Here is a 21,062-nt window from a genome sequence, read left to right on the forward strand (position 1 = left end):
GTTTTCTTATTAGCAGGTAAGTTTACGTATCCCAAATTTGAGTGAATGAATTGGTTGCATAATTTTTTATAAAAATCACATTTGTTGATAAGGGAATTACTGAAAAGCAGCAAGGTCTAGCTGTTTCTTGACTGCATACATAGGAAATTAATATTAAAACTGAAAGAGATTGAAAAGGTCCCAATAAGATCGAAATCACTTTTCACAATAACAGCATAGCAACAGCAATAAATGATGAGATTTAATGGACCCAAGATTTTTTGGATCCCAAACAAAACCTCAATGCACCTTGTGCTTCAAAACATATTTTCTTGCTGTAGAACCCATGCTTCAGATAATTTTGGAAATTTCCTCCACATTATCACTGGATGATGTAGAATTTCCTCAGACTAAAATCATACCAGATCTTGGTCAGTGTGTGCACACAGTTATTTCCTGCCCACTGCAGTTTCAGGTTTTATTTTAGCATGAATGCAGCAGGGCAGGCAGGCTAAAAGCTACCCTAATTCTACCACAATAAAAGTCTTTATACTGTGTGATTTGAAGGCTAAGGGCTCACTCTCCAACAGAGAGGAAAGGGCTGGCTTCTCAAAGTTGTGAGCTCTTCTCTAATGCACCTTTGTGAACAAAGCAGTGACATTGCACGTGTGATATTAGCAGGACATTGTCCCCAGGGCTGTGCAGCCACCCCCCAGACAGGTGCCACACTAAAACCTTTCTTCATTGTACTTCTCCAATGGAAAGCTGAGCAACCCTCACCTGCCATGAATTGATGTTTGGGATTAGTGTGTGAGAGAGGCATGTGAACTGCAGCCCAGCTTTGTGTCAGGTTGAGGAATTCAGTGCTCCATAAACCCCCAGAATTGGGATCCTTGTGGGACTGGGCTGCAGCCAGTCAAACATCCTATCAATCAGGAGGACCCCTGTGTGGTGTGGCATTAACTTTTACAATTCAGACCAGTGTGGGACTCTGCTGTACTCCATCCATCAGTCAAGTCTGCCTGCACAGTCCCTCTGCAGGGGAGACCTCTGCCTTTATGATGCTGGTCATTGACAAGCTGAGTTGTGATCAATCAGTCAGTCTCCTATCAGGCTGCACAATGGCTGCAGGACAACACAAGCTAGACTGCCCCGTGCTAAAAAAAACCCCAACCCACCCCCTGGTAAAAATTAAATAAAATGACCTTAAAAAAAATCCATCTATTTTTTACCTATTGCCCAAAGTGATGTTTCCAACACTTTTCTGGCAATTCTTTTGCTATTTTGCTTTTTTCTCCCCTTAAAGAGGATTTTGATGAATGATTTTAATTATGATTTTTTCCCTCTGGATTTTGTATGTATCTGTGTGCAATTATCTAATCTTTTGGCCCAAGGAAGCACCTCTGATCAGGCCCAGGCCTAGAATAACACAAGTATGGTAGGTCAGAATGGAAGAAGGTGGATTGGCACAGTGAGTGTGTTTACATCATCCCTGGCTCTAGCTTGATTTATCAGTAGATTTGGCCCTATTTACTATTTCTTTGTAGCTGGTGGTGAAGTATATAATATAAACCAAGAATGGTTTACAGGATAATAATTGTTCAGAGTGAATGCAGCTAAATTAAAGAGAGAGCATGGTAGTATACACAGATCTGGTAGTTCTTGGGCATTCATCTGGTTCCTGATTTCTGCACATTCCCACCCAACAATTTAGGTAGACCTGAGTAGATTGTAAATTTTTATCAATATAAAAATATTGCAGGTTTGTGCATGCGTAGACATATATATATATACACACACTTGATTTTGCTGCAGTGTCTTGCTTCTCTGTCATTTGTATCCACAACTTTTAAAGGTTTTTTTTGGCAACACTTTTGTACCTTGAAAAATACTGTAAATGCTGTCAATACTTTCATCCCATAGTAGTAGAGTGAGTCAGGCAATTCTTTGGAAGAATGGAGGTGCTCTGTGGCACTGGTCCTTTATTGTCCAGGTCAAGTCTAGAGTAAGCTGGGACATATTCCTGGCCTGGATTGAAGATTTTCCTTTTTTCAGCTGTTGTATGCCTGGTGACCTTGGCCAAATTTCTCCTTGGAGATAGGAATGCTGCTCTCTGCTATGCCCCACTCTGAGTTCTGCAAAGTGAAAAGGTGGTAGACAAGAACTGGACAGAAATTATCATGTTTGGGGAAGAGATGAGAGAGTAGGAAATAGCTTGTGATCCCAGCCCTACTCATACTTAAATACTGGGGAGGAAATTTGCTAATTTCTAAGTGTTCATCTGACTTGGCAGGGCTGGGAAGCTCTGAAATGTCTGTGTAGGAAAGCAAGGAGTACTAATAGGAAAAAGCAGGCAGATTTGTGTGAGGCCTGGGGCATACTAAGGCAAGGACACAGTGGATTTCCAGATCTCACCATGATAGGGAAAGGCAGTCAATGCCTAGATAGGCTATGAGGAGGCAACTACAGGAGGAAAATTAAACCTTACCTTACCCACCAAAAGCTTTCTCTATAAAATGCAGGCCTCTGTGGCATCATGGAAAAAAAGTCCAGAAAAACAGATGAAGTTATACTGGATTCACTAGCTCTTTTTCCCTCCTCTGCATCCTGCCAAAAATGCAATTTTACTTTAATTTTGGTTTTGTGTTGTTTTTCATGATGCTAAAACGTTGCTTGAACACAGATGTAAACCATCAGTACAGTACTGTAAGGCATGGACCACACAGACATGCAGTTCCTTTCAAAACGCAAACCAGAAGAAACAATCTGCCTTTAAAATTAAACTTCCTTATTAATTTCATTAAAAACGTGTGCAGCTTCTAGGGAATGGCAGAGGGTGACTTAAAACATGGCATTGTCCCTTGAAAACTGGCAGGCGGTGAATGTGCTCTGATGGGGAAAAAAGAAAAAAAATAGGGGATCTGAAAGGAAGGTTGGGAAAGGGAAGGGGATCTCCTGCAGTGGTTGCCATTTTTCTCCTCCTGTCTGCTTTGCTGCGCTCTGCAGACACACAATAATAACCCCAGTGGGCCCGGGGATCAAATGACGTGTTGCTGAAGGATTAGGAGCAATTCTATCCCCCTGGCATGGGTTTAGGAATTTTCATTAAAATGACCTTGGGTGTGGTGAGAAAGGAATTCGGACTGCATGGATGGAGAGCTAAACATCCTACCTGGGGAACAACAAAAGGTCTCTGCAAGGCTCACCTCCCCAGGCCCCAAGCAGAGCTGTCCTGCTTTTCCCCTGCTGGAGTGCAGTTGTTCATGGAGATGCGTGGAAGGTCAGAATTAAAAGGCATCTTTCCAGGAGATGGAGGGGGGGAGGTGGGAGAATGGAGTGGAGGAACAAGCAAGAGGACTTGTTTTCCTGGAATTGCTTAAAAACAAATACATAGAAGCAAATGTGTCTTTGGTGTGGAGTGGAATTGTGTTTAATTAGCAAGGCAGCCTTGTCACCAAGTGCTGCACCAGGAGAAAATGGAAAATTATTCTTAGGTTGTGCAACCCCATCCTGTTCATTTGCACAAGCAGCCCTTGCACAGTTTGGTGATTTTCTTGTGTATGGTCTTGCTTAAGCAAACATTTCCAGTCCTGCTGAATGTCTTCTCACAGTTTGACTGTTTGTATTCAGACAGGTGGCGTCTTGCAGCTTACAGGAGCATTTTCAATTCCTGCTGGCTCAACCCAATTGTTTTTGAGGAAGCAATTTATTGATAATTGCCTATGATACATGCCATCACATCTTCTAATGGTAGCATTCCTGATGAAATGGTTTAATCAGGATAAAAAGAAAGCATGATGTTGTTCACAACACAGCAAAAGCATTAAAGCAAGCAGAAAGTAAAACCTCTCTTAAGTTTATAGGGTGTGTGGTTGAAAGGCTTGTACACAAAGTCTTGACAAATTTCATCACTGGTGAAATGTCCCTCCTTACCTTGCATTCAAGGTAAATTAAATGTGCTGCACTGTAGCAGGTATTCTTGGTGAGAACAGTTGTCCTGGAGCACTTGGACGTAACACAAAGTATTAAGAAGCAAGTAATGAAAAACATGAGTTGTCTGTAGTTCACTGCAGTTTCCAACTCATTCTGGAAAATGTCAAGGAACTATTGATATAATGAACAGTTAAGAGCTTGTCAGTCCCCTGTCCTTTGATAGCTGCCCTCAAGACATCAGTTTGGACTTGGCCTGGCCAAGTGCTGTCTTTTGGGAATAGAAGACACAGCCCAAGGATGAACTTCCCTGGAGCAGAGGAAATGCTGAGCATTGTGCAGCAGGTGCTGCAACGCTGACCACCCGGCGTTTGTAAACCAGGAGCTGATGGAGAGTGAAGCTCTGTCACATCCCCAGAGGGTGCCCTGGGTGGGATTGCTGTGATAGCAACAAAAGATTATCTGTTCCCGGTCTCCTTCCTAAGCCTGCAGAAACACAATCCATTACATCAGATGGAAGGAGTTTATTTGAGCCTGATTGCATTACAAGATCTTGGAGTGGGTTCACACACGAGCAGCAGAAACCTGTCACATTTGAGAAACTGTGTGTCAGTGTGACTGGCCTGCTCCCTCAGCTCAGTACCTGCAGGCAGAAGGCACCGTGGTTAATGAGGGGAGGCCTTGAATATTAGTCAAACCTGCAATCTCCTACAAAGACATCTGTAGGCACTACTGCTGAAGATTGTTGTTTTAGACACCTTTTATTCTGATCTCTTTCAGGGCCTTCTGTGGCCCTGAAAGAAGAGAGGAATGTAAATGTGACCCAGATTAGTAAATGGCTTTCATGAAAATAGACTGAGAGTGATTTTCCTCTTGCAGAAGACCCATGTAAAACTGCATGGCTTTGCTGTAACTCTCAGGAGGTTGCTCTTTAAGAGACCAATTAGCAGGGCTAAGGATAGTAGGACATGTTTTGCATTTTCATCCTTTACCAGCAGACAAGTTAAGGAGGGACCTTTTCTTACTGCACTTTGATGCAGATGTCTGACTCCTCACCTTTCTGTTTTAGGGTGACTTCTCAGTATTCTGGGAAAGATTTGTGGTCATTTCAGTTTTAAGAGAACCTTCAGTCCACTTATCATGGAGATCAGACAAGTTAGAAACCTAACTTCCCATTTGGAAACAGATCTAAGGTGTCTGAAAGCAAAGGGAGCTTTTTAATTTGTGCTGAGGCTGCCTGTCCTCTCTGCTCCATGAGGATGAAAAACAATCTGAACCTCTGAAATATCTGTCATTGCCACTGTGTGAGGAAAAGCAGACTGTGATACTTTCTAGTGCCAATCTGTCAACAATCATTGGCTAAAGTTTTTCCTTGAGGCATGCAGGTTGGTGTACTTATTTTCATTCACAGGAAGGGTGATTCAGAGCAGAGAGAGGTTAATCTCTCACATTAGCCAAGTCATATTAGCACTGGCCAAAACGTTCAATAGAGTTTGTTTGCTCACTGTCACTATGCATAGCTAAATGCGCTGCTTCTGCCTGCCTATTATGGGTTATCTTGGATGGCCTGTCCAACCCATTGATAAAGCCCGGTGGTGACGCTGCTGTGACAATGAAATTGTCAGGGAAGGGGTTGCTGGCTGAGCTTTGGGTCTTTGGTGTCTAGAAATGTGCCCAGCCTAGGTTTCCCTAGGCCAACAAATGTGTTTCCTGTGGCCAGGGAGGACAGCAGAGGTGGCTAGCTGAGCAGTTTGGCAACCCATAATTTCCTCATCATGGGGAGATCCAGTTCCTCTAGTTCACAGGCCCTAGAGAAACTGATTTGCTTGCCTCTAGTCCAAACCGGGCAATAGTTTTGGTGGCTATTATTTTTTCTTGTTTATTTTTCATTTCCCTCATATTTAGATGCATTGCTTTCATGTCAGATTGAATTCTGTTCTGTTCTCACAGATTTCTCTCAGGAGGAATGGAAGATGATGTCCACTAAATATTTACTGTAAGGGAGTTGTATGAATGCCAGTGAGGGGAATGCTTAGTGCTAGTGGAGGGGTGTTTGTAAAAGATACAGTGCTATTTGTTGGGATTTTTGGTAGTTTTGCCAACATGAAAATGTCCTGAGTCTGAGAAAGTTGTCTGCTAAACATGAAGGGGAGGTTCTGGCCATTGAGACCTATACATCATTCTTCCCCACTGATCCAGCATGTGTGAAGTCAACATTAGAAATATTTCCATTCAGGATTAGAAACTGGACCGAGCACTAAAAGTGTCTAAACAGAACAACTAAAATCTTGTAAGAGGATGTGGAAGAGTTTATGCAGATCTGGGCATCTTTCCCACCCAGTTTTGTACATCTGAAGACTTTTATGTTGTACTAATGCATGGAAATGAGGGTTGTACTTAAAATAATGACCATTTTAAAAAAATTTAACCCTTTTGTCCACCTTTGTGGTGTTTTGCAACCTTGACAAAAAGGTTGACATTTCTTCCCTTGGAACGTGTACAATGTGGCCAGCAGGTTTAAAACCAAAGAGAAGAGCTTTATTAATGCAGCTTGAACAGAAAAGTAAAAAAAAAAAAAAAAGAAAAAAAAGTCTTGAATTGGACCTTCAGTTGCTGCAGAGGTCTGTTGTCCCTGGAATACCTTTGCAGTGTGTGCTAAACGGTCGCTGAAAGTCAGCATGAAAAAATGATTTCCGAAGCTGTTGGACAAATAAGGAGACTCATTCTGAGCAGGGACTAAATTGGTTTGAAACATATGCCTGTGCTGAGCAGCCAAAGTACATAATCAGGTTTAGCAAAACAAAGCCTGATACCAAACTTGCCAGGAAAAATTGTTTTGTCATTTTGAAATCTGCTTGGTTTTTAAGCAAACCTTCCCAGAACAGAAAACAATGTGTTTCATGCCCCACTTCATCTGCTATTGCTGTATTTTTCCTCTGAAGACTTGTAAGGAAGGGGAAGAATATATAATCCCTTTGTTAAGATACTTAAATTAAAAGCTTGCTCGTGTTGAACTGCCCTTTCAGTCGGGATTAACATTTGTTACCCAAATCTATATACCCTGTAAAACAACGACTAATCCAGACATTAATCACAGGAAATATTCTGGGCCTTTAAAAAATAAACCATGACATTCTGTGAAGAATACATAATTGAGAATATCCTGGACAGGTTGAAAATTAGCCCAGTTGATTGGTTACATAATGATCAGCTGGGTAAGCCAAGGGGAAAGAAAAGAGCACATGGGGCGAACAATGCAGCAGCTTTGTGCTATTGTCTGCCTTTTCCTGTCCTCGAGTTCAGCTCGGTACAAACATTGTCATTCCAAAACAAATGACATTAACAGGAGGTGTCTGTACCCCTGGTCAACCTCGCTCCTCTGCTTTCCGATTTTTTCGACCACAGCTCATATTTTTTCCCCCTTCTCCCTTTGCCATTTCCAGCCAGAGTTTCCCAGCCCCGATGTGTTGCCCAGAGTAACTTGTGCAGCAGTTGGGTTGTGACTGATCCCTTTCTTCAGGCAGTATGTGTCAATGTCCCCCCTCTCTGCCAAAGGCCAGTTAGTCATGTCAAGGTCAAATTGTGGACAGTCATTCTGTGTCTGCCCAAGTTAATCCAAACCAAACATACCATGTATAAGTAGCTTATCTCCCAAAATAAATAGAGGATAATTAGCATAAGCCACCGCACCCACTCCTTTTCCATTCCCCTCTGGAAAGTCCTTCCACCTGAGTAAATCAGGATGCTTTGTCTGACCCATTCTTATTATGTTGAAAAGCAAGCAAGCAAGCTCTGGCTCCCAGTGGGATGGCTTTTACTACCTGGCTTTCCCAGACCAAGGCTCTCTTAATGACACAGGAAGAGATGCACACAGATGTGCTTGTAATGGAGGTGACATTATGCCAGGAAACCCTCAAAATTATAATTTACAGCAGATCTCTGCAGCTCTGGGTCAATCATTATCAGTTGTGTTGTTGTCTAAATGAGCATTACTTCTTGGGCACAAATGTGTCCCACCTCTGTTTTTTTCAGAGACAGCAAGCTAAAGCAGACTTAGCTGTGCAAGGGGACTGAGGCACTTGGAGTTACAGTATGGATATGGGTCAGAGGTGGATTAAAATTCCATGCTTTGTCTGTGGGACTTGCACTGGGGATCTGCCCCATAGAGGCTTCTTTGGTTGGCTGAACCTCTGTGCTGTGGTGCTATGGGACTTTGTAGTGAAAATGTGTCCCCCCTTGGTGTCACAGAACATGTAGGCACCGATGCTGAGGGAGAAGAGAGAGAGATGAGTGCTGATGCTGTCAGGAGGGTGAGTGAGGATGCGTGATGTTGAAGGAAGGGCACGAACAGACAAAGGTAAAGGAAGTGATGGGTCTGAACTGCTCTCCCTGCCCAGTGTCAAGTGGTGACTGATGGTCAATTCTTTCCTTCTGTAAAATCAATTACTGGTGTAAAAAAAGAAAAAAAAAAAAAGTGGACTGAGAAAAATCCCAGCTTTACTCTTAGAGAAGGAATCTGCCTGACTTGGGTTGCTGAAGCTCAGCTGGCAATTAATTAGGCAGGTGGGATTTTTAGTGCTGAAAAGCAAGTTTCCAAATTTCCTACACTTCTTTCTTTTCTGTTTACATATCCTGTAATAAAGACAGACAGGAACTAGTCCCTGTGCTTATGTTCAATGTTATAGAAATAACATATATGTAACGCTAATTATTTAATAAATGACAAATAACATGAGGAAATTCTGCTCACTTCACAAGGTTTCCTCTCTTATTTAGACCTGTGTAGCTCCTTTGCCTTTCTCAGGACAGGTGGTTTGTTCTGAAAGAGCAAGAGGTGAGCTGAGCACCCACACCTTGACTATGGTTATCACTGAAGGTATAATTTCTGTTTAGATAATTCCCTTTTTAATCTGGGTTTGTGCCTTTTCTCACTTAGTGCCTACAAAACAAAGCATGAATAATAATAAAAAAAAAACGTAAAAGAACTAATACTCTAGGTTAAGCAGGATGTATAGGTTTCAGGCAAGAGTTAGAGGATGCAGTCAGTATTCTGGGATGGAGCCAGACAGAAAATTAATGGATTAGGCCCAGGGCACACGGGCTCTGCTGTGGGCCTCCAGTGCAGAGGTTTCCAGAAAAAGTGAGGCACAAGATACTATGACCTGGTCTTGTGCTTAACGCAACAAATTAGTTTAGTGACACAATTAGCAAGAAGAGGAATGCAGGTGTGTTTTGGATGCATTTCTAGCCAGCAGCAAAAGTGTCCCAATTGAGAGCAACATTTGTACAAGCTGGGAAGTTATATTGCTTATATTTGCTTTAGTAGCCTAGGAACACATCAGAGGCGGCGTGAAACCTCCTGGGAGGGGGTTGGTGTTGCTTTGCATAATTTCCATCAACGTCTCCACATCCTTCCTCAGCTTTTGAGGCTCAACCCAGGTGTGCTCAAATGCTCCTGAAACTTGGCAAAAGTTTCTGCAAGGCTGCCTGGGGGAAGGGAGGGAAGGAGGCAACTTAGAGGTTTCACCTGGTTTCAAGTTTCAGGACAAAAACTTTTGTATGAATAACAGCTCCCAGCTTCAAGAGCCCCTTGACAGCACGGGGAATCCAAAACCCCCGGGTTTGCGCACAGGACAGGCGGCAGAACGGGATTTCGGGCAGCACTGAGAACAGGATGCTGTGCTTGTCAGCGCACGGGATGCGCTCGCTGAAGCCTGTGGGAAGCGCTCGGCCAGGCTTGGCCGCCTTTCCCCTCGGGCCGGGGCGGGGAGCGGGGCAGTTTCCGAGGGGAGGCAATCATCTGGCACGTCGCGGGCAGCCGGGGCTCGGGCCGCCTTTCCCGGCGCACAGCTGGCCACAGCTGTCACAGCTGGCAGACCCGCCCGCTGCTGCCCAAGGCGCTGCCGACGCGGAGCCGGTGGCAGGGGCCGAGCCTGCCTGGAGTTACTTTGATCGGTGGGTGCTGCGCGAACGCGCCCTCGGCTGAAAAGTCAGGCATTCATTAAGTTGATGGCCTGTTTAGCTTGTAACCCCAGCAGCTGAGTCTCAACCTCTCTGTGGTCAAATAGATTTACCTAATGTAATGAAAGGCCGTACCCTTTCCATTTCCTTCTTTCAAAGCCCTCTCACCACAAACTCTTCTGGTAAGGCCACTTATCAGTGACAGCACATTTTTCATTACTAGTGGAGTATGAGTTAAAATGAAATTTTGAAATAGTTTTTCAAATTTCACGCTGCGTATCGACTGGTCAGTGATCAATCCATCAATCACCTCTGTTTGATTTTTTTAAAGTTGATTTGCCTGTTTGTCTCCTTGAATTGAATTTGTTTTAGACAACACTCCTTAATCTAGGCAGGCTTGAAGAAGAAAGGCAGAGAACTGATTTTTGTCAGAAGCTGGAACAATAATATTTTTATTGGCTTGTCTAAAAGTAGAAAAAAAAAGGGTAATTTTACAGATCTTAAGAGATTTACTTAGTTCTGCAACTTTCCCTAAGTTTTAAAAGCTATATATATATTCATAAACACACACACATATATATAAACATATTGTTCTTCTAATATAGCTCTATGTGCTATTACAGTGAGATACTGTGTGACAGCAAGGTCTTTATTTCATATGTGCCATCTTTGTTAGTAAGTAAAGTAGGAATTTAGCTCATGTGCATGGTCAAAATGATCCTGCAAAGCTCTCTGATTATGTAGGATGTAATTCTGCTTCAAGTTAACAAAAAGATTTAATTTTGCATTTGATTTCATACTATTGCGGACTGATGATGTAATCCTATCTAGTGTCATTAAATTTTACAGCAGAGTCATAGGGAATCACTCTGAGGTTTTTCTTACTCTGTGTCGGTTTGTTTTCTTTTTATTTTTCTTTTTTTTTTTAGTTTTGGTTTTCTCTTTTTTGGGGTGTTTAGGATTTTTTGCTTGGATTTTTTTTTTCAATGACTGCAGCAGTGATTAAATAATCTGCCCAGTGGCTGAGATGGGTAAAATTCATGTGCTTTATGTTTTCTATGACAAGGAGGAAGTGTCAAACAGAAAACATAAAGATGTCAGCATAGGAATTTGTAGATGAAAAGATCAGGAAAGGCTTAAAAGACAAAAAATTGTCCCAGGACAATCCCAGGAAAGGCTTAAAAGAAGTAAAATTGTAGAAAGCATCTACAAAGATGCAATCATTTAACTTAACACTGTGTTCTAGAACATGTTCTGTTATATATTCCATTTATTTTACCCTGCAAGGCATCCTGTTGAATTGGAGTCTTGAGTACATTCAATGACCATGACAAAGACCTTTCTGAATCAATGCAGACTGCTCTCTAAAACATCTGTAATTTCAGGGCAAAAAACGCCAAAGATTTTTTTATTTCAGCTATTGCTCTTACTGTTCACTTACTTGGAATTGATTTAATGGAACAACCTGAGCGTCCATCTATTGAAGATATTACTGTTTGAAATAGGATTTAACAGAATAATTGCTGGAGTTGTTCAGATCTCAGGTCTTTGTAGCTCAGAATGCTGCTTCCAGGAGTTTTCAATAGGACAAAGATGCAGTGATATATTCTGGGATTGATTTGTACCTTTTTGTTTCATGATTTTGAGTGAGTTTTGCATTCTTTTTTAAGATGTTCATACTGGTTTAATGTTAATAATTTTTCTTGACAGCTTTTCTAAGGTTAGATAGATCTTCTGTGAGTCTTAGCACAAGCTGAGTTTTTCTCAGCTAAGTCCTTGGGCTTTAAAGTCCCTGAAGTCCAGAGGACTTCTGTCCTAAATCTTAGTGTTTCAGAGATTTGGAGCTTGATTAGGTTTTGTTTTTGAAGAAGATGAGTGCATTAAACTGACACCAGGAGCGGTGTTCAGTGGCAGGATTTAAAGCAGACAGTGAAGAAGACAGCCAGCCACAGGATGTACCAGCTGGAATGTCTCACTGTCTGCACAGCAGCCGGGCTCCCTGCTGCATGAGAATTGCCGAGATCACTGCCACCTCACAGGGGAGCAAAGGATAAAGCAAACTGTGATAAAGCTCACTTATATGCTGATGTGACCTGGCCATTCACACTTCATGAAGAGTCAAATTGGGCCTGAAGCCTTTGCATTACTCTAATTCACTGACACCTTCAGCTGTCAGTAAAAGAGGGAAGGCACAGAAGCAGTGATCCAGCCAAACAGATTTTTCTTTTTTCAGTCATGAAGATATCCACATCAGTGTGAAACCAAGATTTATTTAAAAAGCATTTTTTTGTCACTTCTGAGGGAAGAATAAGACTTTCCTGAGTAGTTAGTCAGTCTTCTAGCTAGGGCACTATCCTGAAGGAGAACCTGGCTCCAAAGAGATTTCTTTTGTACTGGAGAATGTGGAGATGACATGTGCCATCTCAGGAGCGTGCTCTGAATACTGTGCTGAGGGTTTCCTAGATTGCCTCTCTTTCCTGCCAAAGCACTCCACACTATGGAAGCTGCTCCATGCTGGGCATCTAATTTATTCCATCCCAACCAAAGTTCTTTGTTGAAATAAATTCCAGAAAGTTTTGGCAAATTTCTGATAGAAATACTACATCACTGGAAACTCATCCATTACTTCTTTCTAGAGCAAGCCTAGGATGGCCTTACCAGGCTGCTATGTTTTTTTTTGGCCATCCTGGAGCCATTTTCATTCTCAGATTTGTTTTATATTGGTAGTGGGCTGGTGTTTCTAATGCTCAACACGTACAATTACTGCTCTGTTAAAAAATAAAGCATGCCATGGAAGTTGAAACCAGAGACTGGAGCCCAGGAGTGAAAACAGCTGAAAGCAGCAGGGAAGGGGAAGTAAGTGGCAGGGCAGGCTCTGGTGCTGAGATGCAGGGTATTCCTTGCTTGTCATCATTCCTTGGGAGCTGAATAGAAGGAAAAGCCATCTCTTGTTTTGTAAGTCACTACAAGTGTCTTAAAAAGTGGAGACAAAGAGAAAGAACGGAAACCAGTCCAGAATGTCTTTCCGCTTAGTTTCAGACCATCCCTGCTCTGTTGTGTTTTGAAAAGGGTCTGAGCAGAATATCCTATTGTTGCAGTTTCTCTTTATTGCGGAGTAGGGCTTGCAGAGGGAGGATGACTTTCAGCAAGATGCCAGGGGGGTGGTTTATGTGCATTACCCGAATTCTCAATCAGTGTTCTCCCAAGCAGCTAGTGACAGGATGAGAGGATGTGGCCTCAGCTGGTGCCAAAGGAGGTTCAGGTTGGACATGAGGAAGAAGTTCTTCATGGAAAAGGTCATTGAGCATTGGAATGAATTTCCCAGGGAGGTGGTGGGGTGCCTATCCCTGGAGGTGTCCAGGAAAGGCCTGGATGTGGCACTCAGTGCCATGGTTTAGTTGCTAAGATGGTGATCAAAGGGTGGACTTGATGATCTCAGGGGTCTTTGCAAAACGAAATGATTCTGTGAATCTACACATCAGTATAAGTAGGGGGTTCAACAAAGCAAAAAGGTGCTGGGAGGTTTAATGAAGTATTTTTAAGCTCTTGGAGCTCCTAAAGGAGGTGTTGTTAAGTGGAAGATGAAGTTAGAGCACCCATGTAGAAAGGGCAGCTGTAGAAATACAAGCATGAAATTGTATTCTTCCGGGGGGGGGAAGGAAACACTGGTGATGGCTATGACTAGCTTTCTAGATAAAGTCATGTACATAAACCAAATATTTTCCCCCCCTTTTAAACAATAACCCCAGGAAATGTTCTGAGGGAGCAACAGAGGGTGCCCTCTATTTCACTTTTGCTATTCACCATTAGCTGCAAAATCTGTATGCTTCTGTGTTTTGTTTAATCACATGTGATGGGGCCATTTGTGTATAAACCTACTTTGGGGCAAGACATGGGCCATGTGAAGTGCCTGTGGTGTCCCTCAGAGAGCCCAGACTAAAATGGGGCAGATCCCTCCTCTCTCACAGAAGTTTCATGTTTAAAGCACAATAATAATGGTAATAATATTAGGAAGAGTCTAGATGCAAGATTAACTATATTGCAAAAACGTTTCTTGTAGAATTGAAAAGATGAACTCAGTCCTGCAGCCATTGCAAAGAAGAGTTACATTTATGAAGGTATTTAGTTCAAACCAGATTTGATGGTTTTTAAACTTGTCTGTGCTAAGGGCTGAACACTGTGTTCTTCTGCTGGCCTCTAATGCAGTGTGAAAGCATTAAGTAACATGGGCTGAAATGCTAAAAGTGCCTGTGCAGCTTGTAACTCTCCAAAGCAACATTCCAGCTCCTGAGAATCCAGTCTCAGTGCAACTGAAGGAGCCAGGGAGGGATGATTTCCATCTTATGTCTTAATGTGAATAAAATGCATTTTTACTCAAAGAATCAGAGTTGTCATAGAGGGGAGGATATGCTGGAATCTATATCAACAAGAGGGTCACGTTCCTGCCCTTTGTGCAAATCCCTTTGTAATTATTTAGCAGTAGCCAGTACCTGAGCAATGGAAGGTAAACAGAATTGTTGACAGCATAAGGTAGACTCTTATGTGAGTTTCATAATCCTGGGGCTGAGTGGCAGCAGATGTTCCTGGTCATGCAAGCTGGGTTTCCCACTGGATGAGAAATTGGTGATGTGGAGTCTGGGTATGTTCTCAGTTTACTTAAGACTGTACTCACCAGTTGTGTGACAGGGATGGTCAAAGAGCATGCAAGATGTACTCCCTCATCCTTGTTTTCTTTCCTAGACTGCTGGAACAGCAATGCCGATGGAATGACTTTATTCCAGGAATTAATTCTCATTAGAGGTACTAAAGCAGAGAACAAATTGTATTGTTTACTTGTGCCACCTCCCACAAGTAGAACAAACTTATGACTAAAAATATTAGCTTTTCTTGAAAGATTGAGCAGGGCTTGCTAGCTAAATAAAAGAAGATGTAAAGCAACATGCAATGGCATCTCTTGACTCTTCACATAATGATACTGAAATTGAGGAAGTACATTACAACAAAAAGGATGCAAGATAGAGCATGCAGCCCTGGGGGTACAGTGCCAAAATAGCTGATGAATTCATCTGGTTTTAATGGTACAGTCACTCCTTCTTTTAATCAGCTTGTCTCTTCTGAGTAATGACACAGTCTGGTTATTGTTCTAATGTAAGAAATAACAAATCGTCAAAACAAATTTCCGTACCTGCTTTCTCTCCTTTTCTAAACATAGGGGATTTTGAACCGTAATTCACATTAGTAAGCAGGTCTTAGAAAAATCATGACATTTATGTAATGGCTGAAGTTGTAAATACACATCAAACTTTGCCAATTTTCTATTTCTCTAGCGTGTGAGAAAATTAATTTGGGAATTTTTCGCTGAAACACTTTGCATAGAGATCTTAATCTCCCAGCAGAAGTTAAGTTTTCTGCAGTGTAGGAAATTATGTCTTTGATTTCCTTTCTAGCATCTACTCCAAGGCTTACATTTCTGGGGGACTTTTTTATTATTTTCACTGTAGCTGAAAAATTAAAGGTTCTAGTAATATTTTCCAGCAGCACTGTTCACTCAGGGAATTTTTTTAGAGTGGAACTTCAATAAATTCGCCTGGTAAGGTCCAGTTGTTTTCTGCAGAACCAGAGCTTCACTCCAGTTTTCATGCAAACCAGGATCATGTGCTTCTTCCAGAGTCCAAATGCATTTCTTATGGGAAGCCATATTTCTCATTGCTCTGAGGATAATTTGGGGAACCCTACGTGTGGTAGCTGCATCCTTGAAAGCTACAAGCTGCTACCAGATTTAGTGTTGCCACATTTCACCTCTCTGAACTGTGAAGCACGTGGGTTTTTTATCCTTCTGCTGAGAATACTGTGTGAGACAGAACTGGTAACGTGGTGCACCCCTCTGATGGACCCAAAAACCCCACCTGGACTGGTCTAGTGTGCCAAAGTAGCTTGCAGTGCAGACAACTAAGTGACAGCACATGTTCACACAAAATGTACTCAGTCATAAAGTTTTTTAATTCTAAAAAAAGAATGGTCTGGGAAAAAAGCACTCTTGATTTTAAAATACCAACAAAAAAACACCCTGGCATATGAAAAATGTCATGGCAGTGTCATCTTTTTGAAAAGTTGGTGATGCAGAACAGCTGTGTTTGTCAACATCAGGCAGGAGATCAGCTGGTTGAGTGACGACTTTTCATGGTGTCACTCTGCAAATGGCGAAAAGCAAATCCCTGCCTTCAATCTTAGCTCCTGTTTTCCTTAGTTGTTACAAATTTTGCTCATTTATTTTCACTTTTTCTCTTGATGCTTGGCTGTCTCTTCACTTTCTGAAGTGCTAAACAGCAACGAGAAGCACTGACAAGAGTGATAGAGTATGTCAGCTCAGCTGAAATTCATACTTTTATAGGGAATAGCAGCTCTGGAGTTAACTGAGAAATAGGGAGACAGCAAATACCCATTCCTGTAAAAGACTCAGTTTCTGTAATTAACTCCCAAAAGAGCTGGAGCCTAACACTGTGCCTAGATTTAGATAATGTATTTGTAGTATTCATATTACAGCTGAAGAATCACAATGATCAGTTTTCTTGAAGTTGAGTAATATTTTTTTGTCCTGATGTATGTGTTGAGGGGATCAGTTTTGGCACTCCTTCTCTAGTGTTTCATGATGTGGAGGGTCTTCTTTAATGTTTTTTTCATTCAGAATTTTTAATGAGGAATTTGTCTATTGATTTTTTTTCTAGAATTTGAAACTACTTAAGCGGATTTACTGGTGTGTTGAGCTGTGCTGGTAGCTGGCCTGAGACATTCAAATGTCTTCTCTTTCCAAAGGTGATGTTGATGGAAACTTTGGTTTTGATTTCAGCAGAGTCAAAGCCTCTCACATCTTTGGCCATAGGCAAAATTTGTCCCTCAATTTCTTAGTGAAAAGGTAAGGTTCACACAAAAAGAAAGAGCAAAAGAGAAACAAATTAATATTTTCCTAAGTCTGCATTTTGGATAAGCTTTCAGCTGGTTTTAGTGGTGCTCCTATGAGTGTCAGCTGATGAAATCCTTGAAGCTGGTGCCTAATTGGAACCTCTGGTTATCTGTAGTGAGGCTCATAACCAGTGCTCCCCCAGCTCAGGGCAAGACCTGTGTGTTGAATTAACAGCAGCTTTCTCATATTATGTGCTTCCTACTCAAGGGCAGTGTATCCAATTATCATCTGTTCCCCAAAGCCAGGAAACCAGCGGGGTAGTGTGGTGAAAAGGCTGTATCCACAAACTATATTGATCCCTGAACAAATTTGTCTGGAGTCCTCAAGCACACACACACACACACACACACACACACACATAAATTCTTGTGGCTTTCCAGTGCTGCTCTCTGTGGTTTGGTCTGTGCCTACCCCAGAGCTTTGTGTCTTTGCCCAAGAGTTTTTCCTGAGATTGTCAGTGCAGGTGTTCCAGAAAATGCCTGCAGTACGTGAATGGGGATTAGAACCTGGGTCTCCAGGCAGATGATGAATTGTTCTTTTATTACTGAAAGTTTTAAAAAACAAAAGGATCTTGCAGTGGGGTGGCTCAGAGTCAAAGGAACCCAAACAAAGCTGAAAATTGAGTGTATACCTTGCAGCTCATTTATTCTGAAGGTTGAGGTTTCTGCTTCAATCCTTCATAAGGAAAAAGGCTGTCTTTATTGAAGCAGTCTCTTTTATCATTCTCTGGGATCTTTATGCTTTGGTTTTGTGTGTGTTTCATGGAAAAAAAAGAAGCTAATACATCTATTACAATTTTACTGCTATTTCACTTTAGTAACCCTGAACAATCCCAGCTGTGACTAAAGTACAGCTTTTCAATAAGGGGGACATCAGGAAAGGTGTTTTTTTGCTGGTAGCTAATAGCCAGAAGTTATTCCATTCTGGCTTTCAATGTTGTTGTCCACAAAATTTTGGGTTTCTGCCTGGGAAATTAAATGAAGAATGGACAGCATGGCATTTGCAGGCCATGGGAATGAAGGTGTCTAATAAAAAACAAACATAAGAGATTTACCCAAGAAACTGCCCTCTTGTTTTTCTTGTCATGCATTTTTCCTCTGTGGGCAGGTTTTGATGCGATATTTGATTCCAGTGGGTCACTTGAAATGATGTACGTGATGCAGATTGGTTAGTGGGTAAACTAACGATGTCTTGGCTATTTTTCTGTTGTTCTTCCAATTTCTTTCCTTTCAGAATAAAAAGGAGGCACTGAATACCTGTATGCATTATTCCGGTAGTGTTGTCACCGTGTGGTTTACACAAAGCCAAGACTTTGGTTCAAAGCTGTGCTGGTTTTGGGGTAATCCCCAAAACCTGCAATGTGGAATTTAATTGACAGGCTGTTGCCTGCAGGACAGCTCTGCTTAACAAGTCTTTGTAGGTGTATGACTGATATTCATCGTGTAAGGGAGAGTCAGCAAAGCCTTCTGGTTTTCTCACCTTCTCTAGTTAAACTGCAGTACTTGGCTTCTATATTTCTTAATATGAAATGATTTTAAACTCTCCTGGGTACTTGAATACGGTGTAGATAGGGTACAGCAGGAGAAGGTATTTCTTCCCTTCTTTTTGCAGTGTGGCTTCTCTGCAGATATAGAGAAGTGTGTCTGTCACTAAGAAAAAAAATAAATTATCCTGATGCAATCCTACAATGCAAGCATAAATCAGCAGGAGTAGAATCTAAATTCTTAGGAATTTCTAGATTTTATGTTTTCAAAATAATATGACAATTCACAAAATCAAAGCGCTCTGGATTTTTCTTTCCCTGTGCCCATTAAAAGAATCTCATTGTAAATAAGAATTGGAATTTACAATAAGTGATTTTCTGTATGGCTGTTCATATAAAGCTATGTAACATAATCTGAAATGAATGTTATAAAGTTAGGCTTTCCTATTGTATCACATTTACACATAATTTTCTGGGCAGAGAAGAGAATCTGACTTTCGAAAAGTTGCATTCCTTAATTCCATAGCTCTGTGGAATAATTTCATTTTGAGTGATGCCTTTCACGAAGAAGCTGGCATCGGGCTGATGTGGTGGTTGGATTCTGGTGCAGTATGTTTGGGAAGGAAAACTGCTCTAATGAAGGCTGTTTCATTCAGTTCCTCTTCCAAGGATTAAGGGGTTTCTACATAAGGATTCTTCCTACCTCAAGAATTTGTTTTGCCCTGATACTGCTAAAATTTGGGAGGGTGAGAGCAAAGGGATGTATCTCTGAGTAAAGGATTCCTGCATCCTGCTGGCACTGATCTATATCCTTGGTTTGATTAGCATGCAGTGTCAATTCTTTGAGTCTCAGTGGATTTTGCCTCGAAGGACTGCTGTGCAGTGCAGATGTGAAATATTAGTGTAGTACAGCACGAGTAAGAAATAAATCTGAACCCCTTAGACCTCACCTTTTGATATTTTGAGAGGTAGATGCGTTTATTTTTAATATATGCTTGTTGTAGTGAATATAAGGACAGAATTAATTTTATTCACTTGTCTAAGAAAACATTTTTAGGATGAGAGTTGTTGTGAGTGTGATTGCTGCAGCAGCTGGTCCTCTGTGGTTTCAGCCTGTGGCTTCTCACATCTGAACCTGTTCCTCCTTGATCTGGGGTCTGGAGGCCTTGTGATGATGGGGAAGAGCCCAAAGTTTGCTCTCTTCCTATGGAGTTCATTGTCTAGGCATTGAATGGTTTATAGTTTCTCTAGCTGAGCAGGGTATGAGTGCTTGAGGGCAGCTGTGCCCTCCAGTTCTCTACCATAGTCTGTGGTTATGGTTTTTTCCTTGTATTTTTTCCCTAATGCTTTTTTAGTGGTTGAAATGCATTTTAATTGTTCTTTGATCAGCATTTTTGTTATTAGATAAATATACAGGGTCAAAATGTGGCATAGTTAATTTATTTCATCTGGTCACAACTTTTGCTGTTCTCCTTACAAGACCCAAAAAAGGAAAGATCAGACAGAAGTGCTGCTCTAGAGGTGGTGGTTGTGGATTTTTGTTTGTATTTGGTTGGGTTTTGTTTGTTTTGAATTAAGACTGAAAAGCAGAGGATATCAGGAGACAGCAGTGAGCTTGCTCAAGAGGGAACTCCAGCCCAGACTTGCTGTTCCATAGGATGTGCTCTTTTCAGCATTCTTACCCTTCCAACATGAAACTGTCTTGGGTATATCAAGGTAGCTGTAGTTTGAATCTTTTCAAGCACTGTGTGATGCTTTGATTTTCTGCGACACTTTAGGCAGAGCATGTTGGACGATCCTGAGGAAAAAATGGTATTTTTATTCTGTTTCTACTTGGGCCCAGCTGAAGTCCTTTAGAATTTTATCATGTGATTCTGAGATATTAAATGTCTCCCAGTCTCAAACTGGACACATCTGAGTTTGTTGAGGTCTGATCCTGCTTGATTAAGAGGAGTTTAATAGTTTGTTTCACTTATTGCTGGACTGCACGAATACCTGGAGTTGATATTTTTAACTAATAAAATATTTTAAGTTAATATTTTCTTGAAATTATGAGGGGGTTATGATTAAAGAATGGCAACATTGCTGAAAAACAAAAAAGGTGCCTTAGGAAGGTTTTTGTTAGCTAGGGCTTCCATGTTTCTGTGTCTGTGTTTTCACAATATTTGATCTGAGCTTTCAATGTGCCACAAGGGAGAGAAGGAAATAAATAAACTAAATTTCAGTTGATATTTCAGTAACTGTGATAAGAAAAGAAAAAGATACATCATGTATGCTGGCGACTTTCCATTATGCCATCAAGAGTGTAAGAAGAATACACCCAGCCCGATCTTGGGAGGATGATTTTTCTCATATTCCGCATTAGTTCCCAGGAAAGAAGCCCAAAGAGCTTGGTAGGTTCCCAGCTAGTACAGACTAAAATAGCCATAAAATACACCCCAGCCTTAGAGAGACTTGTGTTTTGGGCTCAGTGCACCAGTTTCTGGGACAGGGTGAAGAACTAAGTTATAGAGAGAGTTAGTAGGGAACATTATTTATGCTGTACATAGAGAATCACTATGGCAAGATGAACAATTTTAAGTCAGTTTTGCACTAATCCACTGAAGATTTTAGTTTATAGCTTGTCTTGGCCTTGTTAAAGCTTCTGTGGCTCCTGGGGTTTATTGCTTCACGGTGCTCAGAAGGACATAAATTAGTATACATCAAAATTGTTCTTGTTTATCTCCCCTGCAAGTGGAGGAGGCCCAA

Source organism: Ammospiza caudacuta, chromosome 4 (genome assembly GCF_027887145.1).
Source record: "Ammospiza caudacuta isolate bAmmCau1 chromosome 4, bAmmCau1.pri, whole genome shotgun sequence".
Classification (NCBI taxonomy): domain Eukaryota; kingdom Metazoa; phylum Chordata; class Aves; order Passeriformes; family Passerellidae; genus Ammospiza; species Ammospiza caudacuta.